Here is a 12,559-nt window from a genome sequence, read left to right as displayed (position 1 = left end):
TGGAGTTGAACTGCGCGCTGCTTCGCGCGCTGACCAGCGAGAGGTAGGCCTATTCCTGATCTGGCACATCTGAGTGTCACCTTCAGCATTCAAATGTTTGTAAATTGGAGTTTAACTACCGCCAGAGACCACTCTCGTCTGGCTATAGGTAGGTTACATGCTGATCGGGGCTTACATTTGATTTTTATTTTGTTTGAAACAATCATATATTAGTAATTTTGATATGAAATTATCAACTTTACCCTGTTTAACAGGACAGCAACCACTTTCGTATGGTTGAAGCAGAGAAGCTCACTCAGAGTCCGTCAAAACGATCTAAACCACTTGTTTACGAGACATGGTGAAATCCAATAGTGGTGCTATACAGTCATTGGCTATGTCATAGTTACATTTACTAGCGCCAACACGTTCTGCTAAACTACAAATTAGTTAGTGGGTTTTTGATTTTGAACAGGGTCTCATTCTCAAGGGTGCCCTGATTGCAGTAATACAACAATCAAATACAAATGTGAAACAAAACAGCAAATCAATATAAAGAAAATACAACATAAATTAAGAGATTCCTCAGCTACTAGGTTCTCACTTGAAAAAAAATTGCCAGAGCATCACCAAAACATCCAATTGTAAGGAGTTTGGTAAATTGTTCCAGCAGTGAGGTGCATTAAAAAGTAAAAGCAGATTTACCTAATTTGGTGGAGACCTGAGGAACCTCAGAGTTCACCAACACTGAACAGGTTTGGTAACTCAGGTATTTATACTTCAGCAATGAAGTTAAGTAAATTGGAAGCATGTGTTGTAGAGATTTTGAAAACAACAGTGAAGTGATCTCGGGACTTTAATGATGACCAGCCAACCTTTTGATACAGGATGCAGTGATGAGTATTAAAACAGTCACCTGTGATAAAGCCAAAGGTGCCAAGGAAGACGGCATCCAAAGGTTTAAGAGTAGTGGCTACTGCATTCTGGTGTCACCAGTCGAGAACTGGAAATAAAGTTGACTGTACAATTTGTTTCCTGCCGTTTAGGGAGAGGCAGGATTTCTTTCTAAAACAGAAGCCCACTTTAAAATCATAGCTTTTTAACTAGCTCATCAGTATTTAAAAAAAAAAAAAAAAAGTTAAATCCATGTCAATCCAAATGCGGGACCCCGATCGATGGGAGAACCATTCAATGACTATATGTTGTCCATCTGAATTTGTGAGAATTAGAGATCATATTTAATCTTGTCCCACATTAATTACAAGTTTCAAACCAACCAGATATTTTAATAAAAAGGCACAAAGTCAGATTGCAGCTCGAACAATGCCTGCTCTACAGTTGGGGTAATGGCATATGTAACCGTATCTGCATACAGATGATTATACATTTTAATAGTCCAATATTATTCATATAATATTAAAAGAGAACAGGTCCCAATACCGACCTCGCGGCACACCTTTCGTAATATCCAGGAAACTAAACTTCACACCATCAGACATCACCATTGCAAGACAGAACATCCCTATTCCCTCTCAGTGCCCAATCTGGGTTGCAAAGTAGGGATGGGTGGTCTCTAGACTTTAATTCCATTCTTCACAAATCCCGGGATTTACAATATTGCCGGCTTTGTGTACTAAGGGCACCATCTTTGGTGCCAAAAAACCCGGAAAATGTCTGATGGTGTGAAGTTTAGTTTCACCCATTAACAGAATGCTAAAAAGATAATCATCTGTACAAGTAATAGTGAATTTCCATCTGAGGCTGCTGATTGGTTTGAAACTTGGGAAACCCGGGAAAAAAAACACCCATTAACAGAATGCTAACAAGATTAGCACAAGTAATAGTGAATTTCCATAGAGGCTGCTAGCTAAATATGCTAACTAGGGCAAACAAAGAAAACTAATTGCTAAGACAGGCAATCCAGCTCAATGTTATACATACAGTACCAGTCATAAGTTCAGACACATATACTCATTCAAGGGTTTTTTCTTTGTTTTTACTATTTTCTACATTGTAGAATAATAGTGAAGACATCACAACTATGAAATAACACATATGGAATCATGTAGTGACCAAGAAAAGTGTTAAACAAATCAAAATATATTTTATATTTGAGATTCTTCAAGCTGTCACCACCCTTTGCTTTTATAACAGCTTAGCACACTCTTGGCATTCTCTCAATCAGCTTCCTGAGGTAGTCACCTGGAATGCATTTCAATTAACAGGTATAAGTTCATTTGTGGAATTTCTTTCCTTCTTAATGTGTTTGAGCCAATCAGTTATATTGTGACAAGTCCATATTATGGCAAGAACAGCTCAAATAAGCAAAGAGAAACAACAGTCCATCATTACTTTAAGGACATGAAGGCCAGTCAATCCGGAACACTTCACGAACTTTGAACGTTTCTTCAAGTGCAGATGCATAAACCATCAAGTGCTATGAAGAAACTGGCTCTCATGAGGATTGCCACAGGAAAGGAGGACGGACAGTTAACTCTACTGCAGAGGATAAGTTCATTAGAATTAACTGCACCTCCGATAGCAGTCCAAATAAATGCTTCAGTTCAAGTAACAATCTAGAAGAAAGAAACGCACACCTAGGCGAGGCTAGCAAAGTAGAAAACTTGAAAATAAAAGGAGAGCCGCACACTAGGAGCTCAGATGCAAAAATATCCAATGTTGACAGCCTAATGAAGACAGCTTGGCTGTCGAAACGTTGGATATTACAATTTTGCATCTGAGCTCCTAAAGTGTACGACTCTCCTTTATTTTCAGTTCAAGTAACAGACATCAACTGTTCAGAGGAGACTGCATGAATTTGGCCTTCATGGTCAAATTTCTGCAGAGACCACTACTAAAGGACACCAATAAGAAGAGACTTGCCTGGGCCAAGAAACACAAGCAATGGACTTTGTGGGACTATCATTTGTTTTTCAACAGGTCAATGACACAAAACACACCTCCAGGCTGTGTAAGGACTATTTGACCAAGGAGGAGCTGTATCAGATGACCTGGCCTCTACAGTCACCCAACCTCAACCTAATTGAGATGGTTTGGGTTGAGTTGGACTGCAGAGTGATGAATAAAAAGCAGCCAACATGTGCTCAGCATATGTGGGTACTCCAAGACTGTTGGAAAAGCATTCCTCATGAAGCTAGTTAAGAATGCCAAGAGTGTGCCAAGCTGTCTTGGCAAAAGGTGACTACTTTGAAGAATCTCAAATCTACTTAAGATTTGTTTAACACTTTTTTGGTTACCACATGATTCCATGTGTTATTTCATAGTTTTGCTGTCTTTACTATTTTTCTACAATGTAGAAAAAAAGCTAAAAGAAAAACCCTTGAATGAGTAGGCGTGCCCAAACTTTTTACTGGTACTGTATATAGGTAAAAAAAATAAAAATAAGGAAAGCAATTTTTGGTGAGTTTGGACATTTACAAGTGAATGTGAACTAAAGACATTGTGCAAATGAACAAAGTTTTGAACCATGCTTGTCTGAAGGAAGAACCGTACTGGGTCTGGACCATCATGTGTATACACTGTCGAGTCGATTAGGACAACTGGCCTGCCATGCTCAGAGAAGACGGAGGAGCTGACTGCCGGAAACTGAGAGGAGAAAAAGAACGCAAGGAAACCACGACGGCAGTGGCAGCTGTATAGATAACTCATCCAAAAGGGGTTTGACTTCTCAAACACATCAGGAAGCTAAAACAATGATGCCCCGTCACCTTATTAATTCAGCTACTTAGACAAATAGCAAGTTAAACTTGTCACGTTAACGCATAATTCTTCATTTTTCACACAGGAAAAGATAAAACGCATAAGAAATATCTTGCTGCGTTTTGCAAACAAAGATCTAAAATGCTTATTGTAATTTCTGCTTGACAGCAGACATTTTGTGCTTCGGTGTCACTACTCCACTCGGATTAGAATTGTACTAGAAAAGGCATTCTATCAGCAGACAACTCTGATGTAGCTACTCCCCCCCACCCCTACTTTTCTCTAGTAAAATGCAAGAATAAACATCAGGGAATGTAGCTGCCTACATATGTTCTATGATAAACAGAAACGGCCTTGCATTGTTTTGAAAAAAATACCTTGCTTTGTCATTGTAAACTCCCTTGTGTGGCTGCCAGCCAAACAGCGCTGCACCTCTTTTGTCATTGATGACAATAAAGCTATTTTCTGCCAAAATGTGTTGCATTAATGCATTTTATGTGAAAGAAAACTAGTTGCACGTTCCTGATCATTATTGAAGCCCCAAAATATTCTCTTACCCCTGCTCCCGCTTTCTCCCGTTGTGCTATTTACTTAAACACGTGACTGGCTCAACTGTTCTGGGGAACTACCGTAAACTTCATAATGTAAAATAATGTGACAGGTGAAATTAAGAACGCACTCTGTTTTACCTCCTAACATATTGCACAAGTTGACTGGAGGTATTTACTTAAAAAGTAGATGAAGTTTCACACAAAAAGTGTAAAACATTTTGTTCCAATGGAACTGACAGCATAGAAAAACAATTGTAGTTATCAAGTCAAAAAATAAATAAATATGAGTATTTTAGCTCGACCGCCCCCTGCCTCAAATGCCCTCCCGGACCACACGAAGGCACCACAGACTCTGGGCTCCTTTAAAAACAGGCCCAAAGACCTCTCTTTAGGAAGGACTTATGTTGATAGCTGTGTGCTCCTTGGTGTCCTACCGTGTTGCGTCAGCTGGGTTCTTTGTCAGTTACCCTGTCTAGTTGTGCCCATTTTTACAATTTGGTTATTATTTTATGCACCGTGATCATTCGCTATAAATTAAAAGTACTTTACAAAAGTAAATCATCTTCATTAGAACTCACTGTATCCGGTCTGACAGATCATTCTCAAACAACATGCAAGAAGCCTACTTAATTGCTAACCAATTTTACCCCCCCAAAAAAAGGCTGCATTGAGCCTGTAAATTACAGTTTTAAAAATCGCTGTGCCGAGTTACAGTAACTGGCCCTAAAAAAAAACTAATCCCTATAAAACGGCCCGTGGCATTGATGAGTCAGAAACGCCAATTATAGTGTTAAAATTGTGTAAATAGGATAGATTTGGTCATCAAGTCAGTGATCTAAAACTAAGTGAGTCACGAGTAAATAAAAAAAGATTGGTTTGGATTACAATGATGTCAACAACTCAAGCCTCCTTTTGCCAAGATCCACATTCAAATCGCCCTCTCCCACTTCGCTTCCCTTCATTCAAATGGGGCTCCATTGTTTCGTCGCCCCCAACGCGTTCAAAGGATCACGGCCATTTGAGACTGAAAAGCCCTATACGGATTGACCACGCCAATGCACCCTAACATGCAGAATAGGTGGTCGGAGTTCGTTAGTCCCCAGTGGTGGAGAGAATGCTGGTAGCTTGACCATAGACCACTGGTTACATGTATTTTAATCATCATCAATAGCATAGCTGACGTTATCCGAGTTGTATCGATGTAGGCTTTGACTTGGAAACACGGTAACGTTTCAAAAGGCGGCAAATAATTTGGAGGAAAACCTTTAGTCATGATTGTGATGTTGCCAGATTGACTTTAGATGCAGTATTACTTCAGCCAGCGAACTACGATTTATGGGACCTCCATATTTTAGCTAGCCAACATTAGCATTGCTACCTTGGTTTGACAAACTTTGCTAGGAAACTAATGGCAATATTGCCATCTCTAAAGTAAATTTTAACGACATAGCAAAATTGTTTCCTACTTATTAATTGCCTACTTTGGCAATGTCAACGTATTTCCATGCCACTAACTTAGTGTAATTTAGACGAAACAGTCACATTACCCTTCGAGATGCGACTCATGTCTAGGGCACAAATAAATATTGGATGCAGCTATGGTGGTACAAGCTAACTCATGTCTGACTACAACAGTGTACTAACTAGCAGCAACTAACTCAAACCAACCCAGGGCCATAGCAAAACATGTCACAGCTGGTTGCATAGTGCAACCGCAGGGCACCAAACTGAATCAAATCCAATCTGGAGCCAGTCTGTCTACATCTGTAACGGATAGAGTTAGCTTCCAAACGACATTACTCTATTGCTCGAGCTGTGTTTATAATTGAGGGATGATGACCATCATTGACCCTATTTCTCGGCATTCCCGCACAGTTGGGTGCCAGACTGATCCCCTGTTATGAACGGATGCCGGAACCTACCAGAAGGAGCATAACATGCCCAGCAATGTGATCGCAATGGTTTAGCGACCTCCAAAAATAAATTTATCCACTTGCCATTTTCCACAGCTCGTCAGCAAGATTTCAGAATAAGTGTCATGAGACAAGTACACTTGTGACACCTCCTCCGTTGATGCCTTCATGAGGCCTCTGATATTGACTTGAGTAACTGCAACGATTACACAGACTGCTACAGCTACAACAAGTAGTGTGTGTTAAATGTGAAAATAGAATATTCAATTTCTATGAATGGAACAGTCAGCCACATGTATCCAGCCAGAAACAAATCACCTGTAGAGTGGGAACAGCTTTCACAGGGTCATCCTTTGTACAAATACAGAAGGTAACCCATTTCATTACTTTGATACATTTGATTACCAATTGTAAAACAATATGTAAACTGACATTTTGTTGGTTATTTACTATTTCTTCGATTACATATGTCCAGCGGTCATCATTTCACTTCACATTTGAGGATTTCTGAAGTGAAATTGAAAGCTGAACACAGCGATCAGGTTGGTTGCACCAGGCTAATCATTACCACCACTGATAATGTAGTCAGTGCACTCTCTGTGTGTGACCGACCAGTATATTTGATGAGGGGCCAGGAGCTGATCTATGCTGCTATTCCCATCATCACTACCTCTTGCCTGCTCACCAACGGTCATCGATGGAGGAGAAACAGGCTAAGTCTGACTCAAACTTCAACATAATATAGGTTTGTCAAATATCACCTATCCTGCCATTGATAATAGAACAGTGACTAAGTGTTCACAGATTCAGGAGAGACCTGGAACTCGACACATCCTCAACGAGACTATTAATAATACGGTTCGGCACAAATGTCCAGTAATCGCAACACCCTTTTCATTCCATGTGTCACTGACGAACTCCGGCTAAAGCATCTCCAGTCCATCTGTAGAAGTGGGCAGACGGCAACCGCAGTCGTTTGACCATAACTGGGGTGGTTTTATCTGACCTGTTTAAAACTTCAAAGACAGCTGCACGGGCAAGACAGCTGCAGGCAAGGTTCTGACAGACGGGTGTGTCTTGGTGGCAACAACAGACAAAAAACACCCACATCAAAACCCCCCAAGCCAACTCACATTTGGCTTCTGTCATGGCCACCAGCATTTCCTGAAGAGCAAGCCAAAAATAAAGGAGGCCAAATCAGTTAATGTCTAGTGGTTAATTGTATATCCAATAGGCTATGCGTTTGTAGATCGACTGAGGTGACTGAAGCTACAGGAACCAATGTGATCATGTCGGTTTATGAGGTTCTCCAAGTAGCATTTTACAGTTTTTAAATTGTATAGAAGTGCAGTAAATGAGCTTAAATTCTAACATTCCTTGGTTGGGTGGGGGGACCCCACTAAAACTCAGACCATGGCTACCACTGCATTCAACTCTCCAAGTAAAGAGTTAGATATTTTAGCCTTGAAGCCTATCGGAAGTCAGCTGCGAGTATCGGTGAACAATGAAAACATGTCTGACCCCCCTTTTCCCTTCACAGGCCCTTCCTGAAAAACAGGATGTTATGGATACTCCATTAGGGATGAGTGAGGACAAGGCTACAGCACCACACTGTATGGTAAACCACAAGAACCCATTTTGTTTTGTTCTATGCGGTATAGTTTTTCCCTTGCTCGCTCACTGCCACATCTTCCAGTCACTGTTCTTTCACTTCCATTTATGCTTTTGAGGCTTGCACCTTCAACCCCTAACCTGCCTCGCACAAGTGTTGAGGAAGTTAACTAAATCTATAAAACCCATAAGACGAAGGAAAATATAATGCGACCGCAACAGCCAACCATTACTCCAACCACGTTATGATGTCATCATCTCCAGGTCAACAGACACTAAAGCCAAGTGCATTGTTCCAGGTTCAAAACAACAGGGAACTCAGAAAAATACGAGGTCGAATCATGACACAGGTGATCTTCAGGTCGGAGCTCGAGAAAGAAGCCAGAATCCCCCCCCAAGTTCCCAGTTGTTTTAACGCAGTGTTAGGGTCAATGACACAGAATATCTGTGCGCTCGTACACCACGAGTCATATCGTCCTGTCTGATTCTGCAGCAGTCAGTGTGACTCACCCTAGTCTGGAGAAAAGAGCTTCCCTTTCAAGCATCAGCACGCTGTACCACAGGCGGTTGGTGGCACCATAATTGGGGAGAACGGGCTCGTGGTAAAGGCTGGAGCAGAATCACTGACAGCAGTTTTTCCATGCGTTTGATGCTTGATTCCAGCCATTACTATGAGCCATTGTCCCCTCATCAGCCTCCACTGGGCTGTACACACCATCTGAAACAATACAGCCCTATGTGACATTTGAAACTCTGTCTTCCCTACTGTACTATTTCAGCAAGTAACCAGGAACAAAGAGTGACTGAGCGGTGGGACATTATAAGAAAACAATACACGTCTGTGCCCGTCATTTGCACCTGTGTTTGCCAATAAGTCAGGGTAAGGTCATTTGCGTTGGATTAATTGAGCATGGCTGGTAATGAGATCGGGCATTAGATTGCTAATCCACTTACCTCCCAAAGACACTGCAGTGTACATACACAAACTGAACCTCCCAAAATCACTGTGCAGTGTACAAACACAAACTGAACCTCCCAAAATCACGGTGCAGTGTACAAACACAAACTGAACCTCCCAAAATCACGGTGCAGTGTACATACACAAACTGAACCTCCCAAAATCACAGTGCAGTGTACAAACACAAACTGAGCCTCCCAGAATCACGGTGCAGTGTACATACACAAACGGAACCTCCCAAAATCATGGTGCAGTGTACATACACAAACTGAACCTCCCAAAATCACAGTGCAGTGTACACACACAAACTGAACCTCCCAAAATCACTGTGCAGTGTACATACACAAACTTATCCTGAGGCACAGCTTAACTATCCACCTCATCTGGACAGACAAACGCAACATGTAGCAGATCAACAATCTCAGTACCTTCACATCAACTAAAACAGTTGGTTAGTGTACACACAGCCACTGAGGTGAACTCCACACACACACAAAAACACAGAAGCCCTGTTTATCACAGGGTTAGAGGCAGCACCTGTTTCACCTGCACCGCATCACAGTGAAGCTCTCAAGGAGATCCCTTGTTGACTGACTGTACAGGCCAAGGAACACCTGCACCCCACACACAGGCGAAAGATACCCAATTGCAGCCAACCTCCCATCACGTGAACAATCAACAAACAGTGACTTAACTGGCTTCCGCGGCTAGATATTAAATACAAATGCCAATATTTACAGTCCAGTAGCAGATTGAATCCTTCTTATTCAAGCCACATGTCGACATTTAACCCCACCCAACCTTTCCCTAACAAAACAAGTTCACTCAGGACCCACCCAACAGGTTAGTTGACAGGGAAAAAGCTTCAACATTGCAGATTGATGGAAGTCACAATCTATGTAATTCTCCGCATCATTTCCAATCCCCCATACATGTACATAGACACTCTTTGTCTCCTACTGTGTTATTGACTTAATTGTTTATTAATTAATTGTTTACTCCATGTGTAACTCTGTTGTCTGTTCACACTGCTATGCTTTATCTTGGCCAGGTCGCAGTTGCAAATGAGAACTTGTTCTCAACTAGCCTACCTGGTGAAATAAAATAAATAAAACACATACACACTCTTTGTCTAACTGGTTATTGCCAACACCTCGAACTAAAAATGATAGAGGGAGAACTTGTTATCTTTCACATTGGGAGAAAACTTGGGACAACTCAACCAGCAATACCCTTACCTGGTGTCAGGTGTGGTCAGCACTGTATGCTTGTTGTTCCCCTCGCTTGAAATAGACCCGTTGTCACCACCCGTCAGGTACTAAAGACACAAACACAGAAGCTACCAGTTAATGAGCAAAAGTGTCAATGAAGCATGTAATTAGCTGGCTGAGTGAAACAGTTCAGTCTTGCAGAGTGGCTCGTCAAATGAATGAGTTGCCCTCGAAGCACAAGCCCAAAAAAACCTGTACTAAGAAAAGAAAAAAAACACTTAGCTCGCTATTAAAATCTGGTGTTCGGTCACGTGACAAAATCTGGACTTAGTGAGAATTCTACTGTTTGACAATGGTGCTTTCTTTATAAATCATGATATTTTCATGAAGTGAATTAAATTGAAATATGTTTGCATAAATATCCGGGATTTTTCTGCCATTGTAATCCTTAGGCGGCACGCCCAAATGTTTTTTGGGTTCGCTTAAGCCCAAGCCGCCTAGGTTTTTTTCTTTTTTTGGGGGGGGGGGGTTTAAGTCCAAACAGTGGAAAAACCACACATTTGAAGGCTGCGCCAACGTCTGCCCGCACTCATTGACACACCCACCACCTAAGCCCCGTTTTGATCCAGAAATAAAAAAACAATATGATCCTTAAAAATGTTATGAATAACGTATCAGTGGGGCCAGAACAGAAGACGACAACCACTTTCAGCGCTCTCCTGAAAATACTGCTTTCACATTCTACCTTTTTGGAATGTCGTCTTCTCCAATCATAAACGAGTCGACTATCAACTCGAGAGGTATACAAGTTGATTGACGTCCGGAAAGAGTTTTTGTGGGGCAAGCACAAAAATCGCCTGAGTGAGAAGGTAAGCATGCTTTCACCTAATTGTTTGAACATGTACACTAGGACCGGGATGATACCAGAATAGCGATACTCAGTATCGTGGCAAGTTAAAAATTTAAAAAAAAGATTTAACTGTAAGTATTCTAGGTAGCCATGTAGTTGAGGGGTAAGAGAGAGGAGTGTTGCTTGGCACCTGTCCCTCATGTGTATGTCTCTCACACACACACGTGCGAGAGAAAGTAAAGACAGTAGGGGGAGAGAGGTAAACTAGTAGGCATGGAGGGATGAGGAGAAATGAGACTACTGGCTGATAAATGCCCTCAGCAAGCACTACCAGGCTGCAGTGCAAACTAAATTACAGAGGCTCATTCTGTTTTTGGTTGTTCGATATTAACAGGCCTTTATGCTCCCCATGTTTACAGATATCTTGTTCATCTGGGTGGCCTCTTCCACCCCCTCTTTTGACCAATTAATCTGTTATACTGTAAGTACACACACGCAGTTGTCCAAGTCTAGGTGAGGTAGGGGTAAAAGGTGGGACAGATATCAAGGTAATGTGAGCCCATGATCATTATGTTCAAGAGGTTAAACTCATCTACATTGGAACCATCAAATGTCATCTCTCACACACTTTATTGGTTGTGTGACATTAGATGCTCATTCTGTTCTGTTTGATCTTCTCCCCTTGTTTAAAGGGACATTTCAAAACAAGGTCAGCTTCATATTCATCTCTAGCACCAGCCTAACATCAACATGTGAAAAGTGTGAGTTACTATGTCTTGTAGTAAAAACAAAAAGAGGCACATAAGTGTACAATGACGTCGGTGTGCATTGTGTGATTTTAACCAATTATGAGTAGGCATTGCTGACTTTATGTCATTGGAAACACTCATCTTCCTCTGTCTTTTACTACAAAACAGAGAAACTTGCTATTTTCACATGTTGATGTTCTACTGGAGATGAATGTGAAGTTGAAAACGTTTTTAAACTTTATTTCCCTTTAACACGTACAAAGCTTGTCTGGATGGCCTTGTCTACCTTTTCTGACCAATCAGTCTGGATATAATGTTACACAGTTTATTGGTTGTGTGAAAAGTACAGATGCTCATTCTGTTTTTGTTTAACATTAATAGGCCTGTATTATTTGCATGTTCACTATGGAACTTAAGATATGCACCTACTGTAATGACATCTGCCGTTGCTGCTAATAAATGACAAAAGACCCACAAAGAATCTGAATAGGACATTGCTATCTTGAGATTTGGGTTTCTGGTTATTCATGAGTCCACTTGACATTTTGGTTACATTTTTGGAAAAGGCTTTGCCATCGTGACCTGTGAATTATCTTCCGCGACCTTTTGACCCAGAAATCAGACACAAATTGTAATGTCAGCAATGGTAAGGCCTACTACAGATATTAAACAAAGTGCTTCTGGGAGTATGTTGTATTATTGGGTAGTTCTAAAAGTAATGTTAATTTTACCCTTCCTAAGATTAACCAGAAAGCATATTCTTACGAATCATGCTAAAATACTAGCTAAACATGTTATCTTGCTATTGTAAGTGGACAGAGGTCGATTGAGGCCAGAATAATGAAACATTCGAACAACAGATCAATCGGTGCATGGCATATTCAGCAGACGATGGCTACCTAGCTAATTTAGCTGAAATGTTCAGCAAGCTAACAAAACAATGGAAACGTTAGCTAGATAGTTAGCCAGTTATGAGTTGTAAGGGTGCAGCATGTTCCTAAAACTCTCGAGATAGTT

General features: G+C 41.1%; 1 protein-coding gene and 1 pseudogene across 1 annotated transcript in view; one reads left to right on the top strand and one right to left on the bottom strand.

Annotated features, from left to right (window-relative positions):
* LOC135545910 (catenin delta-1-like) overlaps positions 1-12,559 on the bottom strand; it is a 34,514-nt pseudogene that overhangs the window by 21,411 nt on the left and 544 nt on the right.
* LOC135545913 (equilibrative nucleobase transporter 1-like) overlaps positions 10,506-12,559 on the top strand; it is a 44,871-nt gene continuing 42,817 nt past the window's right edge. Inside the window, exon 1 of the mRNA XM_064973892.1 lies at positions 10,506-10,812. The gene's annotated coding sequence lies outside the window, so the exon portion shown is untranslated. The remainder of the gene's footprint in view (positions 10,813-12,559) is intronic.

This window comes from Oncorhynchus masou, chromosome 9 (genome assembly GCF_036934945.1).
Source record: "Oncorhynchus masou masou isolate Uvic2021 chromosome 9, UVic_Omas_1.1, whole genome shotgun sequence".
NCBI classification, from domain to species: domain Eukaryota; kingdom Metazoa; phylum Chordata; class Actinopteri; order Salmoniformes; family Salmonidae; genus Oncorhynchus; species Oncorhynchus masou.
This window is presented reverse-complemented; position numbering and strand designations above follow the sequence as displayed.